Below are 27,107 nucleotides of genomic sequence, written 5' to 3' on the forward strand. Positions count from 1 at the left end.
AACATACTTAGTTGTGTGTCCCCTTAGTTGGGGCCTCACTCAAGTGTGTTCGACTAATTGATGGTTTGAGGGAAATTTTAAAATACCAAGTGAACTATCTGACAATAGGAAATGAATTAGGACACAAAAGGTGAATTACCACCCCCAAACCAGTAGTACCCTTTGCGCTCGCTCACTCTCGCTCTCTGTCAAATAAAATGTATGAGTTGATTTTTCATGTGACAAGCATTCTGGTCAGGATCTAACACGTTAATTTTAGATTGTGGTGCTACATTGTAGGAAGTTGTTGGGACTCAAAGTAAGGATCAGCCCCACTTACCACTGTTAACCTGCACAGGGCAGTCCTGATACAGGGGAGCTGTGTCAATTCAATTGGTTGGAGTTCGTTTTAGGTGCAATGGCAGGCACAATGAATCCTCTGTGCTCTTAATTTGAACCGTGGGCGATGCTTTGTGATATAAGTTGTGCCTGGAGTGATTATTTTGAGCTGCACAGCATTAAGGTGAAGCACTGATAATTACAGGTCTGTTAACGACAGTGGGAGCAATTTGAGCTAATTAATTGAGTGGCACAGAACGAATGGACGATGTTGTTTCGAAGTGCGTTCATTCAAGTCTTGTGTACAGCTGACTAGTACCAATAATCAAAATAAGCCTGCTGTTGATTTGGACTTACAGCAAATAACTGGGATACGTTCTTTATGGCTATTTAGCAAGGGGAATCTGTCTCAATGAGGAGTTTGAAATTGAGTTAGTAATAGCAAAGGAATGTGCCAGGAGCCAGAATGGACACTGTTAACATTTTACATGAAGCCAGTCTCTCTCTGGTCTGATATTTTTTAAGAAAAAACAGTAGCACACCTCATTAATCCGATCTTAATCCTTAATATCTGTCAGGCTGAAAGCAGCATAATTAGTTGTAAAACAAAAACAAAAATACCGGAACTTAGTTCTGTTGAAGAGTCATACAGACTCGAAACGTTAACAGTGTTCCTCTCCGCAGATGCTGTCAGACCTACTGAGTTTTTCCAGGTATTTTTGTTTTTGTTTTAGATTTCCAGCATCCGCAGTATTTTGCTTTTATAATTAGCTGTAACTCCAATTAAAAACCAGCAGTGATTTCTGACTCCAAAAAGGGAAAAAATGAATTGTGAGCGGGAGAAGATTGGACTACTGGGTCGACTTTTTCCTATTCACTTGGCAAAGATTGGGGAGCTTGATAAGGTGATGAGCCTTATACAGCAAAATGCCCCATTGTAATGCGACCCTGCATGCAAAAATAGGCCCATTGACTAATAATGGGTAGTTCAAGAAGGTGGAATTGCATTTGCCTGCATGGCCAGGCCTCTGCTGTTCTACTGGGAGCAGAGAAACTCCTAGCAAATGACCTTCGTGACTTAATCTCAAGAGAAATGTCTCCCACCCCCCAAAACTTATTGATAAATTGTTGACAGATATGAAACCTTAGGCACCATGGGCTGGTTTCTCTTCTCAGATTGGGTGGGATACTGGAAGAAAATGAGGGGAAAATTAGATGATGATGCCCACTGTCAGATTCCAGCCTAACCTTGAGCACCACCCCCCACCCCCGAACCACTGCTGCCACCCCCCTCTTTCCCAACCAGATAGTCGTCATCTGCCCTATCCATACCTGCTGCATACAAATGCCAGTGTGGGCAGGTGCAGCATATTTTCCAGCTTACCACTGCTAGTGTCATAGACCCCAAGAAGAGGATACCAGTTGTCTCTTGTTATTGATGGTAAGACTCCTTAAGTTTCAGGATGGAGTTGAATGGCCAGTTTGTTGTTGTCTCCTATTCGATACATTGGCCCCTACCACTACTATTATGGACCATGGCTGAGTCCAAGGCCTAAAATGCCTTCTGTTCCTCCTCTCTGGGGCTCTTTGCCCCTCTTAAATCTCGGGCATCTCCGTCAGTGCAGCAGTGGCCTCAGCAATTCCACCATGGTTTTCCACCCTTGCAGCGGCAGCAGCTTCCCTTTTGGGAGTGAGCCCACCCTACATATTGATAAGTCCCTCCCTGAGGAAAATGGGTCATGGTTACGCCAGGTTCAGAGCAGCAGCACTAAGTCCAATCCTGCTGTGACCATCACCTACCTGGTGTGTTGTAGCACAATGCAGATGGATTTTTAGTAGCACTGCGGCTTGGTAACAATGGAGGGTTCTGCATTTGTACTGCCTGTTCCAAAACAGTGCATGGATTGAAAAGGCTGCCAGCTTAACCCAACAACTCTGGCTGAACCATGACTCAAGGAGCAGCAGCAACAACACATGGGCCACCATTAGCCTCTCATTCACCCTCACGGTTCTTGTATATACTCAACTGTGCTCAACTCATTAAAGTGGCCAGACCCCAATAAGAGGACATTATCTGATATGCTATCTTGTTGGGATACTTTAATTAGGTGAACACACAACAGTGACTTTGTTCATCAATGACTATACACAGCATCCATTTTAAAGGCCATCTTTCTTTCTCTGTTCTCTGAAATACACTAACTTAGACAGAGGTAGATGATTCCACAATCATTGATATCTTGGCTGAAAGGCTGTTCTTGAAGAGTGAGACCATACAGGGTCTCCTTTGGAGAGATTTTGTAGGAATCTTTGAATGTGATTATTATATTTTCCCTTACCAGCCAACTGACCTCGGTTTGTGCAATCAGGAGGTGAAAGTGCCACCACAGGGAGGATGAAACTCCAGGGGTTGCACTTATGCAGATTCTTGTGGCCATGTAAGGATTTACCAATTACCATAGGCAGGGAGCCGGCAACCGTTGGAGGAAGGGGGAGCAAATAATGCAAACATAGCTATCCAGAAAACTTTGACTCCTAGATCAGGCACAACCCCAGCAGTGCAAATAATTCTCTGTTAACATGTGACTATTCTTCATGGGTGAGACCAAGCAACCAGTATTCTTCAACATAGGTCACTAGATCATGAGTAGGATCAGGAACATGACTGAATTTCACCTCTCTCCCTAGCCCAAAGACACTGAGGCTAATTGGAACACACCTTCCACCAACTCAACACAGGTGGGAGAGTCGGTGGAGGGAGAGGAATGTTCTTTGCACATAGGGAAATTATATAGCACATTTCACAATCTTAGTACGTGTCAATGCACTTTACAGCCAATTAATTGTGGTCACTGTCATAAGTTAGGAAGCATGGCTGACAATTTTCACACAGCAAGGTCCCTGGCGACCACTTAACCTGTTTAGTGATGTGGATTAAGGAATAAATATTGACCAGGACACCAGGGATAAATCCCCAACCCCCTCTTCAAAATAGTATCAAGAGACACTGACAAAGCAGACTGGACGCCAGTTTAATTCTCCTCTGAAAGACGACACCCCTGACAGTGCAGCAGTCCCTCAGTGGCACGAGAGTGTCAGCCTCAACTGTTTGGACTGGGACTTGAAACTGCAGCCAGCTAATTCAGAGGGAAGGGTGGTACCAACTGAACCAAGGCTGACATACAATGCCCCTGTCAAGTTATGTTAGTTTTGGAAATCAGTGATGAGCTTTATCACTGCTTTATAGAGTAGATCTTTCTGACCTGAAGGTGCATTCAGAGGATGTGAAATCTGTGTGAGAAAGCACCCCGGGCGCAAAAGCCCTCTGTCTCTCTTTTGGCCTAATGTACGCAGAAAAGGATTTTTAAAAAGTCGTCCATTGTTTGACTGCGGGGTTTCAGTGAGAGCTCGACAGGAACAGAAAAGCAATTGCTTTTTCCTAAAACTGTCGAGTTGAGTTTATTTCTAGAAATGGAGAAAGTTATGAAGCTGGAGTTGAAGTGTACACTTTACGACTGGGTATGAGGGATGTGAGATGGAAGGGAAACGGAGTTCCTCAAGATCCTTGATGGAACAGCCAAAAGGATGCACAAACTTTTAAAAAGAGCTTTTTGAAAGTTTCTGTTCCTGATAACATCTTGTCTGCCACATTTGTGGGGAAAGAGAGGGGTGGGGGTGGGACTGGGAGGGAGGAGGATTGCAGGGAGGAAATGGGATTTGCTGAAGGGAAGGTGCTGATGCGGACCAGGATAGTGCAGGAACAAAAAGTAGAGTCAAGATTTGATAATGGCTGTCCCACTGGGACCTGCAAATGATTGAACTGGTTTGGGTGTGGACTAGAATTGATCTTTTTTTTTTAAAAAAAGTAAAGAAATATTAAGCTTTGTAATCCTTATTCACTTCCCATCCCTTCAATTGCTGAAATACGAGGGTCTTTATAAATTTTCATGGGCCCACCCAGACTTGCTATTTTTTTAAAATCAGTGTTGTCTGTGAATATTTAAGGGTTTTCCATTTTTCAAGGGTCTTTCTGGCTCTGCTGCTCCCACATTTGCTTAATATCAAGCTAGCTGTTTGTGAAGTTCTATACTTACTGAATCTGTTTCTCTTTGAGTGCACCACCAGAGACCACAGGGTGGTGTGGATTGTGCTTAGCTTTCTTGCTACTCATAGCTAGATTCTTTTGATAGTTTAAAACCCACAAAGGAAGACATTTTTTGAGAGAGAAAAATGTTTTTGATCAACCTAACAGTGTGTTGTCACTGGAGTGAACTGTGTTGAAAAACATTTTTACTGTGTAACAGTCTATTGCTTTCAACCGGCAGGAAGCAAGTGGGTGATATGTTCAATCTATTGCTTCCTGCTTCTCTCCACACTCCCCCCACCCTCACCTTGCTCACTTCCTCCCTGAAGGTGTTGAGAGCGAAGGTTTCATGGCTGCCGTTTGCTCTCCTGTACTTTGCTCAAGTGGTTGCAGTGTGACTTTTGACAGCGAGCGTTGGCAGGAGACTGTTCCCTGAAAACAATTTTCCAGCAGGGATCACCAGATAGGAATCAGGAGTGCAACGACCCCTGTCCAAAGTCCCCCCCTTGACCTCCTTCCATTCCCAGTCCAGGATGACATGGCCAGTAGTGGTCTCCTGATTTGCCCTCAGGTAAATTAATTCAGGACAAACCAAGAATCAAACCTGGGCTTTAACCTGCATCACATTGCACAGTACATTTTCCCCAGTGAGTATTAGCACTTATTCCACCCCTGCTTTCCCTTTTTAAATTTGTTTCTGTCTCAAGTTCTTTTCTCTTCCAAATTTCTCTCTATCAGTTTCTGTCTCTCCTCCTATCCACCTGTCTCTCTGTGACCCCCACCCCCACCAACCCAACCATCACTTGAATATTTCTACTCATTTTTGTAGTCTGTCTCTGGTATTTACACTAGAGATCAAACTCAAATGACAATCACATTGGTCAAGCCAGAATCTGATATCCCCTGTGTTTACACGCACCTCTCTCTTTCCCAGCGCGTAAGCAAAACGGTGTGGTGCAAATGTGGGTTACAACGTGGCCTGAGGGTCATGCTTCATTTTGGCCTGATACAAAACTCCATTTGTCTTTAGAAACTGCTAAGAATACTTTAACAGAATCAAAGGGATTTGCTGAGCTTTTTGTTAATAAGAATCTACGCTTTGTAACCCTGTTGAATTACCTTCTGTCTGAAATGTTATATAAGTTGGATTGGTAGAGATTTAATTTTCTGTCTCCTGTAATGTCGTCTTTGTCTCAGCCTCGTGTGTTTTTGTCTATTTTCATCCCTCTATTCCAGTCTGTCTCTCTCTGTTGACAGTCTCGCTCTTCTCCCTGCATCTGCATATCTGTCTGTGTTTTCCCTTAGGGCGTGTTCATTGAGGCTGAGCATGCTCCGTTGAGGCAGGAGTGACGCTTGAAGCAAGCACTGATTGGAGAACTGGGAATGGGATTTTCAAGTCGCTAAAACAAGGGAGCAGACTGTCACACCCACTGAGTCCCAATCCTGATCCTCCAATCCATGGACCTGAAGCCTGCTGCCCTGACTAGTGTTAATCCGTGAATCACCACCACAAAAAAAGACTATCTGGTCATTATCACATTGCTGTATGTAGGAGCTAACTGTGTGCAAATTGGCTGCCACATTTCTTAACATTACAACAGTGACTATCCTTCAGAAGCACTTCATTGGTTGTAAAGTGCTTTGAGATATCAGGTTGTCATGAAAGGCCCTATATAAATGCAAGTCTTTTTTTGCTGTCTCTGTATTCATTGCCCTTGTGCTCTCTTGCGCGCGCTCTGACTTTCTTCTGTCCGTACATCTATTTTTACCTGGTTCTGCTATTGTGTCTCCTTCTCATCTGCCATAATCAATGTCCATCATCAAGAGTGGCTGGTAGCACCAGTACCGACCAAGTTGGCCGAGTCCTAAAGGACATAGCTACTATACTGGTTCAGCAGCAGGTGATGAGGGAAATAACAAGAGGGCAAAGCATACTTGACCTCCTCCTCACCAACCTGCCTGCCACAGATGCATCTGTCCATGACAGTTCCAGTAGGAGTGACCCCTGCAAAGTCATTGTGGAGAAGTCATCCCACCTTCACATTGAGGATGCCCTCCATCGTGTTGTGTGGCACTACCACTGTGCTAAATGTGATAGATTTCGAACAGACATAGCAACTTAAGATCAGACATCCACAAGGTGCTGTGGGCCATCAGGGGTAGCAGAAATGTACTCCGTCACAACCTGTAACCTCACGGTCCGGCATATGCCCTGCTCTACCATTGCCACCAAGTCAGGGCATCAACTCTGGTTCAATGGAGAATGTAGGAGGGCATGCCAGGAGCAGCAACAACTTACCTAAAAATGAGGTGTCAACCTGGTGAAGCTACAAATGAGGACTATTTGCGTATCAAACAGCATATGCAGCAAGTGATAGAGCTAAGCGATTCCACAACCAACGGATCAGATCTAAGCCCCGCAGTTCTGCCATGCCCAGTCATGAATGGTGGTTCACAATTAAACAACTCACTGGAGGAGGAGGCTCCACAAGTATCCCCATCCTCAATGATGAGGGAGCCCAGCACATCAATGCAAAAGATGCGGCTTTTGAAGCATTTGCAACAATCTTTGTCCAGAATTACCTCCTCCCGAGCATATCACAGATGCCAGCCTTCAGCCAATTCAATTCACTCCAAGTGATGTCAGGAAATGACTCAAGGCACTGGATACTGCCAAGGGCTATGGGCTCTGATAATATTCTGGCAATAGTACTGAAGCCTTGTGCTCCAGAACTTGCCACGCCCCTAGCCAAGTTGTTCCAGTACACTGGCATCTACTTGGTAACGTGAAAAATTGCCCAGGTATGTCCTGTACATGTAAAGTAGAACAAATGCAACCCAGCCAATTACCACCCCATCAGTCCACTCCCATTACTTTACTGATGATTAAAAGGGGTCATCAACAGTGCTATCAAGGAGCACTTGCTCAGCATAAACCTGCTCACTGACACCCAGTTTGGGTTCCGCCAGGGTCACTCAGCTTCTGACCTCATTTCAGCCTTGGTTCAAACATGGACGAAAGAGCTGAACTCCACAGAGGAGGTGAGAGTGACTGCCCTTGACATCAAGGCAACATTTGATGGAGTGTGGCATCAAGGAGCCCTAGCAAAACTGGAGTCAGTGGGAATCGGGGGAAAATTCTCTGCTGGGTGGAGTCATACCTTGCACAAAGGAAGATGGTTGTGGTTGTTGGAGGTCAATCATTTCCACTGCAGGACATCACTGCAGGAGTTCCTCAGGGTAGTGTCCTAGGCTCAACCACCTTCAGCTGCTTCATCAATGACCTTCCTTCCATCATTAAAGTCAGAAGCGGGGATGTTCACTGATAATTGCACAATGCTCAGCACTATCTGCGATTCCTCAGATGCTGAAGCAGTCCACGTCCAAATGCAGCAAGATCTGGAAAATATCCAGGTTTGGGCTGACAGGTGGCAAGTAACATTCATGCCACAAGTACCAGGCAATGACCATCTCCAACAAGAGAGAATCTAATCATCACCCCCATGACATTCAATGTCATTACCATCACTGAATACCCCACTATCAACATCCTGGCAGGTTGCCATTGACCAGAAACTGAACTGGACTAGTCATATCAATACCGTGGCTAGAATAACAGGTCAGAGGAATCCTGTGATGAGTAACTCACCTCCTGACTCCCCAAAGCCTGTCCACCATCTACAAGGCACAAGTCAGGAGTGTGATGGAATACTCCCCACCTGCCTGGATGAGTGCAGCTCCAAGAACACTCTCGACACCATACAGGGCAAAGCAGCCCATTTGATTGGCACCCCATCCACAGGCATTCACTCTCCCCATCACCAACGCACGGTAGCAGCAAGGTGTACCATTTACCAGATGCACTGCAAGAACTCATCAAGGCTCCTTAGGCAGCACCTTCCAAACCCACTACTGCTATCATCTAGAAGGACAAGGGCAGCAGATAGATGAGAACACCACACCTGGAAGTTCACCTCCAAGTCACTCACCATCCTGACTTGGAAATATGTCACTGTTACTTCACCGTCACTGGGACAAACTCCTGGAACTCCCTTCCTAATAGCACTGTGGGTGTACCTACACCACATGGGCTGCAGCAGTTGAAGAAGGCAGCTCACCACCACCTTCTCATGGGGAATTAGGGATGGGCAATAAATGCTGGCCCAGCCAGCAACACATCCCGTGAACGAATTTTTAAAAATCACAAACGTCTAAATCTGCCTGCCTCTGTCCCTGTTTTCTTTCTTCAGAGCTTGTCTGTGTACCTGTCTCTCCTTCTGCCTTTAACTCTGGTTCCCCCTCTCGCTGTATGTGTCTCCATCTTTGCCTTCTCCTGTCTTTAACTCTGTCCCTTTCTTTTTCCATACTTATGCAGTTTTCAGCCTCTCCTCTTCGCCAATACCTTTATGTCACTCTTTATCCCTCCCTTTCTTTCTCTGCCATTAACTATCTATCATACTCTCTCTCTTTACCCCTTTTTCTTCCTGTCAACTGCAGAGCTAGTCAGCTAGAGTAATGAATGGGGCTCAGCACAGGGCAAAAGGAGAGGCTGGAGGCTGGAGGCTGGAGCCAGGCACTGACTCGAGATCCACTGGCAACTACAGGAAAAAAAATCTGAACACCACTTTAATCCCTAGGGCCTCAATGAAGATGAAGTAGCTCCTCCTGGAAGCATAGAGATGACCTTTAATTCACTGGTTGTACCCCTTCACGTCGTATATAAAACACCTGAGGTGGGGGAAGAGTGTCTGAGCCTGGGCTCAGCAGTGAAGAGATACTTTTTTAAGACTAATCCTCTTTTAAGTCAAGAAGTACAATCACAGCACCTCTAGTTGGCTCTTCTTTATTTTCACCGTATATGTTCATATCTTAAAGCAACTTCTGTAAAATTCTGATTAGCAATACACTTCTGGAATGCTCGTGAGGTTTAACTGATTGAGGTGACAAGGTCGACATGCAGTGTTTACCCCAGCTTTCCTTGTGTGGGGCCAAGTTGAAAGGAAAGGTTTGATGGGTGAATCATACCATTGCAGGTAACGGGAAGGTGCTCTCAGACACTGCAATGCCTTTAGTCCTGCTCAGGGGGAGGGGCAGTGGGGGGCAGGATGTCAATTGAGGATTCAACTCTCTCAATCATTGTGGAAAATGGTAACAGTTAATTTGTACTGGAGGGAATACTGTCACAAATGTCTGTGTTCCTGCATGAGCATTGTAGGTTGACATTTTGAATTAGCCCGTTACAGTGTCTTGTTTTTTTAAATAAATGTAGAATAGACTGAATCCTTCCCACTTTATAGACCTACCTGGGACACTACAAAATGTACGAGTGCACTAGAGAAATACTTACTTAAAATTATACATTTACCTCCTGAAAGAAAATAGTAATAAACAGTATAGCTTTAAATGTAAAAAAGATTGCACCTCTCTGCTAGCTGTGAATTTAATCTTTTGACCATATAAAGCACTGACCTTTTCTTTATTGATATTTAGTGCATGTTTTTTTTTAAAAAGCAGGTCAAAGGAAGTTACTGAAGGGTTAACTTAGCTATGAAACTCCTTTATTGCTCTCTAGGCTGTCAGCCAGGCTGGGAGCCTTGCGACTAGCCTCTCACACATCACATGGCCAGAACAAAATGTAGTCGGCCAGTGAAGTGCAGAGACAAGGATTTGGCAATATCTGCTTGTTGCTATTGGCCTTCAACGCCACCCACCCCCAGCTTTCCCTGTCCCTCAGTTTCTCGTCCCCACCCCAACCCCTGTCCCAGTTCCCTTCTAGGGCAGGCAGGGTAGGCTTTTTCTCTCCTTTCTGTAGGATCTGCAGCAGCAGGATGTGGTAAGGAGGGCAGGGGTCTATCATTTGAAGAGGCCCCATAAAGGTTCATGTTTCAAAGGAAAAAATTAAATTGTTAAATCTTTCACACAATTATTTTTCCCTGCGAATTAACCTTATAGGTATCTTTCCTTTAAAAGGAAAGTAAGACCCATCTTGCCCTCGCTAGCTGTAACTCCCAGTTCCCGCTTGGGGTCAGGTTTGGGTGGGCCTGTCCCTTTGGTTTTTTTTTTAACACCTCTTTTTCTTTCCTTTCCCTCCTCCATCCCCAGCTCCCCACAAGAACAACAGAATGCTGCTGTAACTAGTGCTAGATACCAAAACTTATCCAGAGGTGCCATTGAGTCCAACTGAGGCTGAAATCCAAAGCTGTAGGCCCACTGCTTGGAAGACTCCTTTATTCAAATCGTCACCTACCTCTGTCCCCACAAGATCAAGTTCGTAAAAAGTGAACGATCTGTATTTTGTAACAACAGGTTTTTAGTGAAATTTAGTGAAGCCTTCTACAGAATTTCCATGTAACAATTTTGTAACAATCTGATTTTCTGTCGCTCTCCTTACATTTTTAGTTTAGAGGTTTCCTTTCATGGATGCTAGCAGGCTCCTGGTATCTCAGGAAAGTGGCCATTCTTCCCTGTCTGAGCCTTGACAGTGAATGTGAGAGGACTGGAGGATGACACAAGTGAGCCAAGTCCTGTCCTGATCCTATTTATGCACCTTTACAACACTGATCTCTACAACAGTGATGAGGAATGAGGATCCCAAACTGTTTTTCCATCTCACTAGCACAAGGCTAGTAAAGCCAATAGTAGCACCACAAACTGCTGCCCCAGTCGAGATTAGTTAACTGAGCACAGATGTTAGATATTTCTCCTTGTTATGAGGGCCAATACCTATAAACTTACTGATGTGTCTCAGTTACTGATTCTTGCAGTTTTTAGTTGCTCCTGTTGCAAGTATGAGGTAAAGGGTTGTTGCATTTTAGGGCTATATCTTTTTGGCTTATAAGATTATCATAGTTTGAGACTTTATCTTTAAATGTAGGTTAAATAAAAGGAGTCATGTGACCTAAGCTAGTCTGTCTGACAGTAAACCTGGGTGGTTTAATCGCTAAAGATCAATGGGGAGTCACATTGTGTTATTGAAATTAAGGTGCCAAATGTTAACCAACGGGGCAACGACAGCTGCTTCGGTCCACATTCACGAGATCCTAAGTCTCCTAAAACCCAGAAAGGTGTTATCGATAATAGTGCTGCAATCTTCCTCTTTGTTTAGAAGATGAAAGGCCGTGGTGATCAGAGATAGCGGATTAATATTTCTATTTGGATTTCAGGCTAGTGTGTTTCCTGTTGCCACAGAGAGGAGGGTAGAGGAAGCCATTTTGAGATCAGATTACAGGCTTCCACATAAACTCAGAGATATCACAGACAGGGCGGTTGCAGTTCCTCATGTTTGATGATCTGTAGCTAACTGGGAGGAAGAGAGCAAAATGAGATAGATGTCGGCCAGGTCTGCACCTAAAGCAGAGCAAATGCAGACACTACTCTTCACATGGAATGCAGGAGGGAGCTCGCGCTCAGTTTGTAAACAAAATTTGCGAGGAGTTGAAAGGCTGCAAGATTCGCTTTGTTGAACCTAGAGGGAGAATTCCCAAGAAGCTGTCACTGGAAAGGGAAAAGAACATAAGTAAAACCCTTGAGAGTTGTGAAACACTTTGGATTGGCCCCATGAGGAGTGAATGTCTACTTAAGGGACCGAGTATTGTAACAAAATTGGGGTTTTTGGTTTTCATTAAGTTGCCTATGAAAATAAAATAGTGTTTGGTTCATAGTGTTCTTTTTGTTTAGCCATTTGATACAGTAAAAGTTTTAAAATGTGAAAGCTTGTCCTGTGTCCTTCCTTCAGCGAATAACTGGAAGTTTGACTTTCTCTTTAAACCGTTACTGGTTTCTACAGAGATGATAAGACACTCCAGTGACATCATGAGTGGGCAGTGCTGCAAACTGGTCGAATTCATGATATTACATGTATTGAAAGCTCTACCAAAAATGGGTCAGAATTTCCTCAGAGCAGTTCCCGCACCACCCACGCGGTCACCACACCCCCACCCCTGCTCCTCACCCCTCCCTTTCTCCCACATCCCCACCTCCAGCAATATTACAGAAGCAGAGCCAGAGCAGCCCAGAAGAAACTGGGCTAATGATAGTTTCCGTACTGTGACCAGTCGTCCTACCGTGTTACGCAGGGATGATCAAAGGCATCAGAAAGCTCACATATATCAAGCCTTTCTCAACCTTTAGTGTTATGGGGCATTAGACTGCATTAGTTCCCTTTAAGCAGTCACTGCAAGCACAGTTTGCTATCTTATTGCTTGTTCTGGACATTGCTGCCAACTTATCTGGAACTGCCAAAGAAATACAGTAATCTTACAAAACATTTTTTTTTTATTATTAACTTGGGTCCTGAGAGGGCATGTGTGCCCTTCTGTCTTCCTTGACCGCAGGCCATTTGCCAAGTGGCAGAAAGGTCAAGAGAAGCATTAGACAAGCAAGGACATACTTCAATATTGTGCTGAGCTAGCAGCCAACAGAAGTCCCGTCGCTGTAGCAGTTGATAGGATGACCCCCTTGGCTTTTTGCCTTTGGTTGAGGCCATAGTCACATGCAGAAGCTAACCTCTTGATTCAGGACTATTTGTGGAGGGCTAAGAGGACGCCAGAGGGTCCTTACCAGTTGCACGTCATGGTTGCCTTCCACCGAGAGGACATGGGAGACTTGCTGGTGTCGTCTTGTACTGACCTTTTGAGCTCCACTGTGGAAGAGAGTGCTGAAACATCGTGCTGACACTGGCATCGCCCTGGAGTCAGGATTGAATGACCCACAGGCACTGGCTTGGCTGCCTGCCCACTGTCATAGAGATGTTTCCTCTTGCATGTGTGTGTGTGTGTGTGTGTGTTCATGTGTATTTTTTTTCCTTCTGAGAGTCATTTAGCTCTCAGGTTATCCATAGTTCAGTTTTTTTTCATGGTAGATGGTTTGACCAGTGAAGCAGCTCCGTGTTCCCCCAGTTGCACTGGGGAAAAGGAAATGTGCATGAATCATTGCTACAGACAACTCCCCTTAAAGCACTGATCATTTCTATGCTATTTGTGCTCTCTGAAGATCTAGTAAGTAAAGATTGTAGCCCAGGCCAGCAAGTCCCAGGCCTGTGCTTGGTTGGTTGACTCCAGATATAGAAACTAGGAGTAGGAGTAGGCCATTCGGCCCTTCGAGCTTGCACCGCTATTCAGTATACTCATGGCTGATCCTCTATCTCAATGCCATATTCCTGCTTTCTCTCCATACCCCTTGATGTCCCTAATATCCAAAAAATTATCAATTTCTTTCTTGAATATACTCAGTGAGCCTGTCTCCACAGCCTTCTGTGGTAGAGAATTCCACAGAAATTTTTCCTCATCTCAGTCCTAAATGGCCTACCCCATATCCTGAGACTGTGGCCCCTGGTTCTAGACTCCCCAACCAGGGGGAACATCCTCCCTGCATCTAGTCTGTCTAGCTCTGTTAGAATTTCATATGTTTCAATCAGATCCCCTCTCATTCTTCTAAACTCTAGTGAATACAGGCCCAGTCGAACCAATCTCTCCTCGTACGACAGTCCTGCCATCCCTGATATCAGCCTAGTGAACCTTCACTGCACTATTGTTGGCAATAGGGGTGATACAATTTGAGCAGGGGAATGGAGGGATTAGCACCGTGAAATTGAGATCATGATTGGTTCACCTGCGATGCAATCCTCAATCAAAACTGCCTGGGAAAAATCACTGTCGGACTCATATATAGAAGGAGACCACTTGGTGAGGAACTGTACCCTGTAGGAGTTACCCATTTTAGGGCAAGAGATGAGAGAAACAAGACATTGAGCCGGATTTTTCATTCTCGAGGCTGATAGCAAGAGTCGGGAAAATTCCTGGCCCAGCCTGCCTGCCTCAGCAGAAAGTGCCAGGAAAGACAGGATTTCCATTGTTGGGGTACTGGCTGGTGCTAAGTGCAGGCTGCAGTCAGGCTAGCCAACCCACATGTTGTGGGACTTCATCTCTGTTATAATGAAAAAGGTAAGGCCCTCTGACCCTCACCCTTGCACTCCCTCAGTCCCCACACACTCCCCATTCTCCACCTCATGCCCCCCCCCATGCCAAGTTATGGCACTTCCATGCCATTCACCCACTAGGCATTGTATAGAATCAATGAGCCTTATAGTGCCAATAGGATGTGCAAAAAAAAACTACAGTAATTCATTGACGGTGGTGTAGTGGTTAATGCTGCTGCCTCGCAGCTCTAGGTTTGATCCTGACCTTGGGTATCTTGTGTGGAGTTTGCACATTCCCCCTGTGTCTATGTGGGTTTCCACTGGGTGCTCCAGTTTCCCCCCATTGTCCAAAGATGTGCTGGTTAGATAGATTGGCTACGGTAAATTGTCCCCTAGTCTGTATGTGTGTGTGTGTGAGTATGTGCCCTTTGATGGACATCCTGGGTGTACCCCACCTAGCATTCATTGCCTGTCAGGATAGGCTCCGACTCCCCGTGATGCTGAATTGGATGAAGCGTTTCTGGATAAGTGAGGGAGTGAGTGAATGATTCATTGATAACGTTCCACTTTCTTTAAAAAATAAAACACTTTTTTTGGCTACAGGCCTGTAAAAGTATCAGTCATCCAGACCCTTTATAGTATAAATAACTGAAAATGCAAGCACTTAAACCCTCTTCACCTTGTGTAAATAAAGATCTGAGAGCCAGAGCTGTCGATCAAGCAATGTTTGCCCTGGGCTCAGGTGTTTCAGTACTCCAGTGGATGCCTGGGCTGTTAACCAAGAATGCATAATGAGAACCGAACAAGCCCGCATCCTTAAAAGGCATTCCTCAAAATTGGAAAGCCCAGGAATGGGTTTTGGAATCCCAGGATCTGGCCCCATGATTTTTTCCACTCCATGAAGTCTCTCCGGCTCCGTGAATATCCAGCCCATTGTGTACATTGTTGTTACCAAGTATTCAGCATATTTTCTTGATCTGAATAAAAGAAGCACCAAATTAATAGATTTCTGTTTTAAAACATAGGCCAGAATCTTACGTTGATCGGGTGGGCGTGTGTCCGACCCGAATGCGCATGAAATTGCACAAAATGACATCGGGCGTGCGTCCCGATGTCATCGCACACGCGTGCAATATTGAGGTCGGCGCAAGTGTCAGTGCTGCACCTGCCGACAATTGAAGGGCCAGTTAAGGCCATTAAAAACCCCATTGTCCATGATTTTACGTTGCCCCTGCGATTTCGCTCTCATCAAATGGGCAGCTGGGCAGCCCGTTTTTAACAAAACCTCATCCAAAGGCGGGATGAAATGACCAGGATGAAATATAATAATAAAAGAATGATATCTGGGCACTGATGTTTTTTGTGTTCTGCTGTCAGGTGCTTGAACGTGCTGAATATACACTGTTTCGTCCTTTTTTTTTTCCTGTCATTTAACCTGTCCAGGTCTGCAGCTCTGCACCAGCTGTCTGCCTTCAGGGAGCTCGCTAGAAGCACCCACCCACACCCTCACTTTTGTCGGCACCTGCCCTCTTCCCCCCCTCCTCCCTGCAGCGCTGAGGCACTCTCCACACGTGTTTCACACTGGTTGCCCGTTACTTGGCCAGCCAGCATGGAATTGCTTTCGGGGGCCGATTGCGGACGGAAGCGCATATTTCATCCGTCCTGGGCCCGCTGACATGGCACGCACGCCAACCGTGAAATTCAGGCCCTGGGTTTTTCTGAGCAAAGGATTTAGAGCTCCATTATATATCGTTGTAGATGTGGTAATTTTGGTAACAGGGCTGTTCACTTCTGTTGGTGGCAATTTAAAGGGATGTGTATTGAAATCACACAAGGTTTATGTTGCATAACATTAAAGCCTGTTGACTTAAGTGTGAATTTTCCTACGGTGTCAATGCATTCAATAAGCCTAGCTTCAACCTTATCGGTTATCACTTCCTATCAGCTCAAGAGGAGATGTCGTCATAGCAACGAGTGCTGTCAGAAGCTTCTTTGTCCAAACATGATGACAATCTTTTCAACCGCTAATAAACAAATTATCTTAGCATAGGTTTTAATGACAACTTAATATCAAAATATAAACTCTGCCATTTTTTAAAAACAAAATGGAGTGTTCTCTGCATCTGTCAGTATGTCGCTCTGTCATTGCTTGTATACATTGTTGGCTGGAATATGATTTCTTTTCATTTTTCTATCCTCTTCTTTCTGTCAGGATGTGCTTACTCCACTAGCTAGATGTCCAGCCCTTCTCCTTTGTGACTGTTCTTCACGTGTACACCTAGACTGTGAACATTGGCAGCCAATTTGACTAGGGCAAAACCCAAAATCCACACATGCACTTCCCAGCAGCGGTCACGCGACCTAATTTGACTCATGCCTATAGTTTCACACGCATGCTTATTTCTTTGATTTGATTTAATTTAATTGAAGAGAAATTCCAAGCTAGGCCCATTTCTGCCTATTGAGTATACCTAACGCGAGGCTATATGCAGGAAATCTGGTCGCAGCGGAAGAAATGGCGCCGAACATTCGAAAGGTCCAAAGGAATTGCTTTGATCTGCAGTCCCTGCTGTTTGTGCGTGGAGTAGCAGCCATTTTGCGCACCGTGAGGCCCTGCAAAACCAGTGAAATTACTCGGTTGGTATGTTTGAAGTAAGAAATGTGGTCAGGGCGCTGGGAGAGGTGCCGGCTTTCTTTCAAACAGTGCGATAGGAGCATTAGAGCAAGAAATCTGACCTACTATGCTTTAAAAAAAAGGGAAAATAAAATGCAACCTTGCTGAGGTAGCATAGTTTTTATCCTATTGCTCTATGTACACAGAACTGGGACTGACTAGAGACATTCTCAAGGCAGAATGGAAGAGAGAAAGACAGACAATGAAAGTACTGTGTTCTATTTATTTAATTTTTTCTTCTGCTCCTGATGGTAGGATGGTAACATTTCTCTTTAATTTAAATACGGCCTTGATCATTACCCAGAGGGATGTGGTCGTCTGCTTCTTGTTTATGGATATTTCATTCCTTTCCCAGTTTCCTTCCCTGCTGTGAAGCCAAGGAAGCTTTTGGCTGAAGAGCTGGTTTTGATTTGCACTTGGGTTTGGTCCCAGTCCTCTGGGCCTTGCACACTGGTCTCCACCCAGTCTCATCAGCACAAACTAGGAAAAGGATTACACCTTTGCTTGGACCCCTTCCTCCTCCTCCTCCTGTCCCCAAATAAATTATTATTCTGCTAGAACGGGAAGTGCATTTTACTGAATTGACCCCCCCCAGTCCTAACGTTTTAATTGCTGAGAGGCCTATGAGTCTAGGATACTACTCCTGTTGAAAAGAATAGAATCAGGAATTTGTGGTTTGGTGGGGCCTAGCTTGGGTATTAGAAGCCTGTATATTGTCAGAGCGGGTGGAAAATGTGAGGGAGGTCGGTGGTTTGAAATCCTGGAAATATGATAAAGTGCACTCTATGACATCTCAGTTGCCTCTCTTCTTTCGTAACGTGGAACTGTTAGCTTTGTAAACATTGCTAAGCCCCAACTGTCTGCATGATGCAGAAGAGTAGTTGTGATTTATTTTTATCCGTTCATGGGATGTGAGCATCACTGGCTAGGCCAGCATTTATTGCCCATCCCTAATTGCCCTTAGGAAGGTGGTGGTGAGCTGTCACCTTGAACCACTGCTGATCTAAAATAGTGTAAGGCGCAACTCACTGTAATTCTGATGTGAGTGACGGTGTTGCTACTCGTGTCAAAGAACAAAAAAAAAAGTTTTTCCCGGTAATTAATGTTTTCAAAAAGTCAAGTTTCAAAGTTGCATGTGATTCATGATCAATTAAAGAGACAAAAAGGGAATTCTCCTATTTTTCATTCCAAATAGAATTTCTAACCCACACAAATCATAACAAGCTTCCACTCACTATAGCACTGTGGCTGCCATTACTACAGAAGCAGTATAAAACACGCCCATCAGTTTCTTCCAAGGACTTAGTTCACTCAGCACCATATATGAGTGCTGCTTCTAGCCTCCTTGTCACATTTCAAAGTGTGAAAATGATTTTACAAACGATGGCATTTCTTACCCCTTTGTAGCTGGTTTCTTCTGACTGGAACCGAGAACATATAAGCATTTGCCAATTTGCAGACGTCATCAACAGTAAACCTCTAATTGACCTCAAGACTTAGAGCAATCAGCCTTTCTGCCCTTAAAGAGATAGCACATCTCAAAAGCAGCCCCACCTTAGTAACAATATTATATCGGGCGTTACATAGTGTAATGCTCCTCCCCTTAGAAACAGAATATCATCTGACCTGCCATGAGCAATGGCACAGGATCTCTGCTGGTTTAGAGTTGAAAGCCCAGCGAGGTACGTAAGGAGGATCTTTTGAAAGTATACGCCAAAATTTATTTACACTTTCTGTTTATGACTCATATGCATATTCTTTGATCAAGCAGCACCTAATGTTTGCAGCAAGTTTCCACTGTCCCATGGCATTGTTACATAGGTTGTATTTGTATGTAAATCATGAGAGAAAGTTTGAAAGGAATGTCTCTCTCAGCAGACTAGAACAAGTTGAGTGATATGGAACAATGATGAAAGGTAACGTGTTCTTGCCTGGAGCGCTTCTTGAAGTTTGGACACATTACGTTATCAATAATTTATTAATTCCGGACGTTGTGGACAGCAAGTTGCTTTTAATTATTGTTTTCATTTGTCATCGAGCTGAAGTTGCAACTGGCAATAGGTGCGGGGAGCACTGGAGGGTGAATTGTCAAAACTGGCTCAGATGTAGGCAAGCTGTAGCTCGTTGAACAAAAGGCGATTAAAGGAGGAAGTATCAATTCTGCAAGGAAAATCAATGAATTCTCATCTATAGTTTATGAATAGTTGGGCGGTGCAGGGCAAGTGGCAGATCTAAGATGGTAGCGTAAAAGGAGTACAACATTTTCATAATTGTGTCTTTGAACACTTTTCAAATAACTATTGATTAGATTGCTACATCTTTGAAATAACCAAGAAACATTTGTGGCCGAGAATTCTGAATTGCTCCTGCTCCATCACTGTAACTTTGGTGGGGTGCGGAATGGAATATGAAGGTGTTTGGTTAATGTGGGACTGGTGAGCAGTACCGCTCACGTTGTAATATAGTCTACCAGTACGTAACTTTGTGTGGAGGACCCTGAGAGAAGTGCACATAATGATAGCACCTAGATAGGGCTATACCTTGGAGATATGTATATAGCTGTGCGTTAACAGTAAACAGTTTATGTTCACCACACAAGCCTCCAGACCTCTTAATGAGACACCAAACAACCATACAACATGGAAGGGATCCTCATCTCTCCTCACTGCTTCCCCAGTTGACTTCATGGGGGTTACTTTTTGCTGTTGGACTTTATTGGCCCCTCCCAAGCTCTGGTACCGGAAAAGGACACTGCCCTGAAGTTACATCGCCCTACCCAGGCCAAATGGTGCAAGGCATTAATGTGGCTCCTGGCATGGTATAGTACTGGTAAATGGGGGTGGAGGGGGTAATGGATTATAGCTGTAGATCAGAAAAGGTCAGCAGCTGCATCCCTGGTTGTAGGCCTCCTGTCTGCTGCTCCCTTACACCCAAGCATAACTAGATTTAAAAAAAAATCTTTTTATCTTTGGTATGATGCCAGACAGCCTTAAGCCCTCTGATCTGAACATGGTCCTGGTGAAATCTGAGGTTCCAGCTTTGTGTCTGGGCACTCCTAGTAAATAGAGGTCAGAAGGCCAGGAATATCGCCTTCACCCCCATGCAACCACCACCCTCCATGCCCCTCCCCCTTCCAAGCCACCAAATCTGGCACCCCTTCCACTTTATTTGCTTGCAGATGTGTTGTGGTTGCTCATGTGTTCTGCCCCTGAGGAATAGCCTTGGGAATCCTGGATGCAGAGTAAAGGCAGAAAAAACATGGGCAAATAGATCTCTGCCCCTCCTTTTTTTCCTATGATCTTGTGTTCTTGGAAAATGGATATTTTTGGGGGTGGGGGGAGACCAGAGGCAAAAGTCATGAAAATTGGCCCCCATATTTTCAAGGGTATGTGGCACTATAAGAGTTGAGAAGATCCCCTTGCAGTACTGGATGCAGAAAGGGGATTGGCTGCCTGTTACATCCCTCTACTCTCTGCGATCACTCCTGGTAAAGATCAGGAGGGAAATTTGACGCCACATGGACTCATGCTCACGCAGCTTGTTTGCTACATCTGTTGGATCTTGTGCAAGAGTTTCGGTAATTATTGAAAATTTCTTGTAGCATTGTGATTTGAAATGGCAAGAGCTGCAGCAATGGGACCTGTGCTGAGATTTAGAGGCTGAATTAGTCTAAGCCAGTAGTATAAAATGGCTGACTTTTTCACCGCGCCCAACCACTTTCCACTGAGGTTTACAGAACAATAGGTCAGACTCTTTTTGGAAACTCATTTCCTAGTCTCATTGTTGTCTTTACTCAGTTCAAAATCAAAAATATTGACAATATTTTCCAACTCAATGGACGATAAAAACTGGCATGATGAGAAACCAACTGCCAATTTGCTCCTAACCTGTTTTGCACTGCTGGACTCTTTTCAGCCCCATGATCTTGAAAGGCCCAGTGATGGGTTCAGTGGTGGGCAGTGATGTCGGGACCTGCTGGTAATTACGAGGGCCCAATGATCCTGTGATCATCAATGGTGATTCCTTCGAAAGTGAGGGCAGTAGTAATGCAGTTCCAAAGCAGTAAGGCCCATGACGAGACATCACTGGGCCAGAAAGTGTCATTGTGGGCAGAACCCTGAGCCCACCCCGGAGCCTGCAGTTTGTGTTAGTAAGTGCGGGAAAGCTTATCAGTTTTGCTTCTCTGAAGACAGCAGCGGTACTTCCGCACTCTGGCCTTGAACTTCTTGGGGCTGTTAAAATATTGTAATCATTACAAGCTCACTCTCAGGTTCTTGAACTTTTATCAATAGAAGTTCTTCTCGACCAGAACTGCTGCCCTTTCCTTTTCTGAATTAATTTACCAGACGCTGTAATGAAAACACGTAGGTGGCTTTTCCTTCGGGCTCTGATTTTGTTGTTTGTCGCAGCCAATTTAGGCAGGCTCCACACACAGTTTAAATTTTTTTTTGAAAAACATCTGAGTACCATTGATATACACAAGTGCTACCAGTTACATAATACCCGCCTCTATTCCTCGTTTGCACTCTCTCTCTTTTCAGGTTTCTTTGCCATTTCCTCAATTAGATTACATTGACATACTAACATCCTACAAGGCTGATGCTGTTCCGGTTTCAGACGAGCCAAAACACAGCCTGAGTCACGCATTGTGTTCCTCTAGTCTGCTGTTGGTTAAAGTTCTGGTGGGTGGGGCGCTGTTATTTAATGTCATCATTTACTTTGAGCTAATGGCTAGGAATCAGCTGGCATTTTGTCAAGAAGACTGGACAAGGTTTCAGTGGGGAACATTTTTTTTTTGGAGATTTTTTTTTTCCCACCCTGCATAGACTCCAAAGGTTGTCTACAGCAGGTCTATATACTTCATAAAATCCAACTTGGTAATAAGAGGTCCCATGCAGGTATTTCAGACAACAGTGAAAAGGGATGAGAAACCATGAGAGAGACGGCAGCTGAAGACTTCTTGGGTTAGAAGGCGGCGCACAGCTTGAGATGAAAGATTGGATAAGCTCAACCAATTGACTTCAGATTTCAGTCAGTTAAACACATGTAAGCATGAGATATCATACAAGACTTGAATGGCCTTTTTTTAAGTGTGGGAAGGAGGGGTTTGTCTGGGGTATTTTCAGGCTCAGCTTGGCTTTGGAAACTTATACTGGCCGAGGTCTGGAGGCCTGAGGCTTGAGCTATAAACTGAGGAGCAGGGGAAGTAATTGGTGGTTGTGTTGATGTCATTGTGCTGCCTTACAGTGACATTGGCCCTTCTCTGTGACAGTGGAACCAAATCCATTTATTTAGCCTGGAATCTGTAACAAAATAAAGTGGGGGAAGTTGATCTGTGGCATAGTTTGAATATGAGCATTATTGAGTTTTTCAATCGAAAGGTAGTTTTTGTCACATACCCTGTGCAGGATTTGATCAGAACCTCCCAGTTGGTGGAGTTCTGTGTTCCCTGCTCATTTGGAGAAGTTGAATGCAATTGTGGATATCCGCTAAAGGTTACATAGAACAATCCAGTGATTCTTTACCGTACTGGGGCAATATTGAATTTTGCCCTTTGGTGCTTTCATGACTTTGTGAAGAATTCCCTGATGGGCTTTGAGCACTGGGAGAGGCAGATTTTATAATTCAAAGATCTGAGACAGGCTATTGGCTTGAAATATTGGCTAGGAATAGAGTAGGAGGCCCAGTGGCCACTTTTACATAGTTTCCTTCTCACCAGAAACTTCTCTCCAGGGACTCATCAAATTGCCCTTTGAACTGTTATACCGGCCGATTCACTGGTAACTTATTTCATAGTTTGAATATAAAAATTCCACTTGACTGTCCTCCCGTGCTTCCACAAACAAATGAACTCATTCATCTCATTGCCAGTTGTACGACCTTGTCAGGTGAAAAATTCCTTCCCCGTTTACCTACCAAACAATCAGATAGGAAGCACTTTGTAATGTCCTGAGGGATGTGATAAGGTGTCAGATAAATGGAAGATCTTTCTTAGTTCTGGACCTTTTAATTTTTAACTGTTGCCCCTGGTACTTGAACTCTTTTGCTATAGCGGAAAAGAATGTGATGAATCTAACTGCTGAATAATGTTGAAAACATCTCTAAAGTCACTTCGTTGTTCGAAATAACTTCTGACTGAACCTCCTGTTTAGTCCCAAATTTCTAATTTTAATACATTACATCCCCTAGCGTTTGAACCTTTTGGAGAGTCGTGGAAATAATGATCAAAAAGCAATAGGAGAGGCTCCAGCTAGGCTGTGAGGGGCTGTGCTTTCATCCTTCAGACTGACCTGCTGAGCCTCTATTTCAGCTGACACAGTACAGACAGTTGTCTGTTCTTACTTCATGACCTGCTATTTGGGTCAGAATAGCTTCAAGAGTGTTCACGATGGGGGTGTTCAGGGGGAAAAGGGGTGGCAGGTGGGGAGGGTGACTAATTTACTTCTAAATTAAAACCCCCAGGATGCAAACTGTTTTAAGATGTGGGAAATGTACCCAGAAAATGCTGGCGGCGAGTGATCTGTATCACAAGCTTCAACCTCTCTCTGCCTATGTGGTGCGTCAGGGAAGAAAAGTCGTGTGATCAGGAATAGAAATGATTTGATTATAAAGCCAGACAGAAGTAATCATTAACTTCTTCAGGCTGCTCTCTGTCTCCAGTCTGCCGGATGGTGTTGTTTTTCCCCTTCAGATGCCACGGGGACGCATAGTCTGTAGGTTGTTAAAAGTTGTAAAGTTAGCCAATGGTTGAAGAGATTGAAGGGGCAGGGAACGGGGGTGGGGAAGAGGAGAAAAGAGAAGGTACAGAATTTCATGGGATTTACAACCACAGCAGTTTTCAGTAAAGTGTAATGGTGGGTGTGCAACATTTTTAAACTCTGTCAGCTTCAGCTATGACAAACCGAACACAGGTACAGATTTTGTGTTGTGTTTATAGAACATTTTATGCCCCACTTGTATTGTAGACTGGCATATAATTTATCAGGAAAAGTGCTTTTAATGGAATTGTTCATCGACCTATATATGGGCCACAAATGCCATTTTCATACAGCTAGTGAAAGGCCCATTGACTGAAATATTTCACCATAAGCGCAAGGTTTGAGAATTCCTCTTGGTCATGAATGAGGGAGAAATTCAGATTACATTGTTGAATGTGGTCTCCTATATAAAGAAGAAAGTATTAAAGAAGAAAGTCTTGCATTTATATAGTGCTTTTCAGGACCCCAGGACAGCCCAAAAGGACCTTTTGAATGGCTGAAGCTGTGCTAATGTTGGAAATGCGGTAGCCAATTTAGGCACAGCAAGCTCCCACAAACAACAAAAAGCTAATGGTCAAATAATTGTTTACCTTTCAATTAACATCACTAATAAAAGAAAATGTTGGCCATGGCACTGGGCAGATCCCACCTGCACCCCCAGCTCTTCTTCAGAAAGTATCATGGATTCTTGTATATCCACCTGAAAGGGCAGTCAGACTGCTTAGTTAAATAGCTCTTCTGAAAAGTTGTGCTGGTGCTGGTAGGCCTGTCACTGTTGGATAGAGGGCACTGGTAGGTCCAGTTTCAAGTGAATAATTTAAAAGTATTACACACACAATGGATTGTAAAACATTATGATAACACTAAGTGTACATTACCTAGACCACTAAGGGCCTTTCTGATGCCCTGTGAGTTGGCCAAGCACACAATCCTGGAAAGGACAATAGGCTACCAAGTACACTAGCTCCAGGCACACAATCCCATATAAGGAATAGCCCTGTCTGTCAAAGGCCTTGAACTGGTTACAAAGCGGGTGCTAATATAGTAGTTCAGTCAAAACCGGCGAGCATTAAATGATCGCATGCTCAGAACTGAAATGATTACCAGCCTTTTCCTTTTCAGCATGACTTCTCTTCGCTCTGTTTCAATTACCTCATCCACTTGTACGGAACTGAATAAAATTTGGCTGCAGAAGGTGTTTTCAAAAAAAAAAATCATACGTTGGTTATTTATTTTTTCATTGCCCCTCCTCTTAATATTTTACATGCTTGAGACTTATCAATGGGCTCAGTCATTAAGACTTGGCAGAAAGGATTTTCTCATCTCCATGCTTGAATATGATTTTTAAAAAAAACATTTTTAATAGGGGAAAAAGGTATTAAATATGTTTTTCTCCTCCGATTACGTCAAGCTAGGTAACGGTATTGCAGTCCTCCTGTGTGAAGGCTCCATTACTGCGCGATAGAAAACCAATATGTGCTTTCCTCTATTGGATTCCTTTCTATAGTGTTATCTCCTCCCCTCCCCATTCCCAACAAAAACACCTCTTTGAGTCGTCTTTTGTGTTGCACGTTTATAACCAGATGAAGATTTATCCAATGCCTTATCACATCTCAAAGTGTTTTGCACACTGTGAACAACTTTTGGAGTGTGGTGGTGGTTGTGATGTTTGCATAATTAAAAACGAGCAAGCTTAAAATAAAACATTTTTTTTAACCAAAAAATTAATTTGCCTTCCCATAAACGTGCCATGGGAACAGCAGTGGTGCACCCAGCCAGCCCATCTAACCACCTTTGCCATTTTGTTGACAACGGCAGCACTTGATTAACATTTTTAAATCCCAGCCTCCCTCCCTGTCTCAGTTAGCAATAGTTGTCTGGTACTTTAGTGAAGGCATTAACCCATTTCAAATAAATAGGTTATTGCCTGCTTTGGCATAGAATTTTATTCAATCACACTGAGTGTTCATATGCTAATATCGGCAACTGTAATTTCTAGGTTCATATGCTTAATAGGAATATATCTCTGTTAATCCGTTAGTTCTCAAGAGCAATGGAACACCTTGCCAAAGAGGCTGAAGGTATTTGTCTGAGAGCCTTTTATGTAACAGGGCTAGGTTAATACCATGATGATAGCACTGACAGCTGCAGACAAATACTTACCCTGTGTCACTGAACACAAGAGTTTGCAATAAAGGAAATGTGTTTAAAATATTTACACCTCGTTTTTCCCCTTTTATCTGATTCCTCCCATCCCCACTTTCAGTTGGCGCTGACTCCTGCTGAGGTACTAGCAGCCCCTGATACTGTACCCTAAAGGATCCATTCATCAAACTGTACACTTTTAAACATTGATTATAAGTAGGTCATTCGACCATTGAGTGCATCACAATGCTGCCTGATGCTGCTTTTCTCTCTCTCTCTCTTTCTGCTGGACAGTGATCAGGAGCAGCTTCCTGGTTGAGGAGCGTGAGAGCGCTTTATTTTCTTTTGTCAGTTTCTTTCAGATAAGTAAGCAGGCATAATTGTCATCTGCAAAATAATTTTAAAGTGCACCAAGTGTATTTGCGTGAAAATTATGGATGGCCTCTTTACTAAATTTATACCTAAATCTTTGCATTAAATGATTATCTATATGTACCATATAATATAAAAATAAGGGACAAGAAGGCTCCTAAGACAATTACACTCTGTCTGGAAATAAATTGTCTTAAACTGTAAATCCCCCGCCCTCCCTTTAAGGGTTTAACTTACTTGAGTGAAGTGTGTGCAGCAGTTGCCCTGCGGACAGAGTTGCACTCTGTAATTTGCATGGCTGATGAGGAGCATACGCCTATGGAGAAAGAATGTCAGCAGGAAGCAGTAATCAGCTGTCTGCCTCATTCACTGGAGACAGGCTCTCTCAGACAAAAGGAGCAGTGCTTTCTTTCCCTTCTTTTATTGTTCAGGCCCCAGCTACTGCAATGAATGGGAGGGCTCCAGCAGGCAGCTAAGCAGAAGCGCCTTTGTGTGGTCCATCTCTTTTATCGATGGCGCATTTACAAACTGCAAGCAACACACCATCCCCCTCGGCTTTATACATAACCTTATACATAATCAGGTCCTGCTGAAGTGGGTCAGAGTCAACTGAAATAATACATCCTGCCTTTTAAGATTTTAAGCCTACTGTTATCTAGGCTTTTGGCATTGCAAAGCAGTCTCTGCCTGCACCCTCCTCTCCTGCCTCCAAGGTTTTGAGAGGCCATACGTGGTTCCCAGTTTTACCCAGCAGCGCAGTGGAAGAGGGACCAGAATGCTACAGTTAGAAGTATCTTATAGAACTAGAAAGCAGAAATGTGCTTGTTCTGCACTCCCACG

General features: G+C 44.0%; 1 protein-coding gene and 1 long non-coding RNA gene across 3 annotated transcripts in view; one reads left to right on the top strand and one right to left on the bottom strand.

Annotated features, from left to right (window-relative positions):
* smad7 (SMAD family member 7) overlaps positions 1-27,107 on the top strand; it is a 44,090-nt gene that overhangs the window by 12,043 nt on the left and 4,940 nt on the right. The gene's annotated exons all lie outside the window — the stretch shown is intronic.
* On the bottom strand, positions 14,929-18,503 carry LOC121282671. Its single transcript, XR_005944106.1, has 2 exons — positions 18,390-18,503; positions 14,929-15,295 (listed from the first exon to the last, which is right to left on the bottom strand). It is a non-coding gene; the product is annotated as an uncharacterized LOC121282671 (long non-coding RNA).

This window comes from Carcharodon carcharias, chromosome 1, assembly GCF_017639515.1.
Source record: "Carcharodon carcharias isolate sCarCar2 chromosome 1, sCarCar2.pri, whole genome shotgun sequence".
NCBI lineage: Eukaryota > Metazoa > Chordata > Chondrichthyes > Lamniformes > Lamnidae > Carcharodon > Carcharodon carcharias.